The sequence below is a fragment of the Abrus precatorius genome, unplaced genomic scaffold (genome assembly GCF_003935025.1).
Source record: "Abrus precatorius isolate BTA unplaced genomic scaffold, Abrus_2018 Scaffold135, whole genome shotgun sequence".
NCBI lineage: Eukaryota > Viridiplantae > Streptophyta > Magnoliopsida > Fabales > Fabaceae > Abrus > Abrus precatorius.
This window is the reverse complement of record NW_020874331.1, coordinates 30001-32500: the sequence shown is the minus strand read 5'-3', so window position 1 is coordinate 32500 and position 2500 is coordinate 30001.

Below are 2500 nucleotides of genomic sequence, written 5' to 3'. Positions count from 1 at the left end.
GGTGCATAAAAACGCACCAAGAGGGCACCAGGGTGCGAAAAACGCACCAGGAGGGCACCATGGTGCATAAAAACGCACCAGGAGGGCACCATGGTGCATAAAAACGCACCAGGAGGGCACCATGGTGCATAAAAACGCACCAGGAGGGCACCATGGTGCATAAAAACGCACCAAGTAGGCACCAGGGTGCAGAAAAACGCACCAGGAGGGCACCAGGGTGCGAAAAACGCACCAGGTAGGCACCATGGTGCAGAAAAACGCACCAGGTAGGCACCATGGTGCAGAAAAACGCACCAGGAGGGCACCAGGGTGCAGAAAAACGCACCAGGAGGGCACCATGGTGCATAAAAACGCACCAAGTAGGCACCAGGGTGCATAAAAACGCACCAGGAGGGCACCAGGGTGCGAAAAACGCACCAGGTAGGCACCATGGTGCATAAAAACGCACCAGGAGGGCACCATGGTGCATAAAAACGCACCAGGAGGGCACCAGGGTGCGAAAAACGCACCAGGAGGGCACCATGGTGCATAAAAACGCACCAGGAGGGCACCAGGGTGCATAAAAACGCACCAGGAGGGCACCATGGTGCATAAAAACGCACCAGGAGGGCACCAGGGTGCGAAAAACGCACCAGGAGGGCACCATGGTGCATAAAAACGCACCAGGAGGGCACCAGGGTGCATAAAAACGCACCAGGAGGGCACCAGGGTGCATAAAAACGCACCAGGAGGGCACCAGGGTGCGAAAAACGCACCAGGAGGGCACCATGGTGCATAAAAACGCACCAAGTAGGCACCAGGGTGCATAAAAACGCACCAGGAGGGCACCAGGGTGCATAAAAACGCACCAGGAGGGCACCAGGGTGCGAAAAACGCACCAAGAGGGCACCATGGTGCATAAAAACGCACCAAGAGGGCACCATGGTGCGAAAAACGCACCAAGAGGGCACCATGGTGCGAAAAACGCACCAAGAGGGCACCATGGTGCATAAAAACGCACCATGAGGGCACCAGGGTGCGAAAAACGCACCAGGAGGGCACCATGGTGCATAAAAACGCACCAGGAGGGCACCATGGTGCATAAAAACGCACCAGGAGGGCACCATGGTGCATAAAAACGCACCAGGAGGGCACCATGGTGCATAAAAACGCACCAAGTAGGCACCAGGGTGCATAAAAACGCACCAGGAGGGCACCAGGGTGCATAAAAACGCACCAGGAGGGCACCAGGGTGCGAAAAACGCACCAAGTAGGCACCATGGTGCATAAAAACGCACCAGGAGGGCACCAGGGTGCATAAAAACGCACCAGGAGGGCACCAGGGTGCATAAAAACGCACCAGGAGGGCACCAGGGTGCATAAAAACGCACCAGGTAGGCACCAGGGTGGGCATGAAGAGGCACCATGATGGGCACCAAGAGGCACCAAGGTGGGCATCAAGGTGCACCATGGTGGGCATCAAGAGGCACCAAGGTGGGCACCAAGAGGCACCAAGGTGCACCATGGTGGGTATCAAGAGGGACCAAGGTGGGCATCAAGAGGCACCAAGGTGTGCATGAAGGTGCACCATGGTGGGCACCAAGAGGCACCATGGTGGGCACCAAGAGGCACCAAGGTGGGTATCAAGAGGCACCAAGGTGGGCATCAAGAGGCACCAAGGTGGGCATCAAGAGGCACCAAGGTGTGCATCAAGGTGCACCATGGTGGGCACCAAGAGGCACCATGGTGGGCACCAAGAGGCACCATGGTGGGTAGCAAGAGGCACCAAGGTGGGCACCAAGAGGCACCAAGGTGGGTATCAAGAGGCACCAAGGTGGGCATCAAGAGGCACCAAGGTGGGTATCAAGAGGCACCAAGGTGGGCATCAAGAGGCACCAAGGTGTGCATCAAGGTGCACCATGGTGGGCATCAAGAGGCACCAAGGTGGGCACCAAGAGGCACCAAGAGGCACCAAGGTGTGCATCAAGGTGCACCATGGTGGGCATCAAGAGGCACCAAGGTGGGCACCAAGAGGCACCAAGAGGCACCAAGGTGGGTATCAAGAAGCACCAAGGTGGGTATCAAGAGGCACCAAGGTGGGCATCAAGGTGCACCATGGTGCGATGATTCGGAGAAAAATTCATTATAAATCATTCCCTTGGGGAAATGTAACGAAACTTTGCAGACACATTTGGTGTTATTTTGTGTGAATGCCTGCAAAAAATCAGGTCAAAATTCGATCTCTAGGTGCCTTTTTCTATTTTCCCCGGTTTTTCATAATCTGCCGATTCAAAAATTCATTAAAAATTCATCCCTTGGAGAAAAAATCTAAAACTTTGTGGACGTGAATATATTGTGTTTGTGAGCCTCCCTGCAAAAAATCACGTCAAAATTCGATCTCTAGGTCCCGATATGGACTTATGTCTGCTCAGAAAAAAGGTATCTACTACTACAATTTTGGCTTTTGCATAATAACCTATTATAGGGGGGGGCTGCACCTCACCAACCACGCCCACAGTGG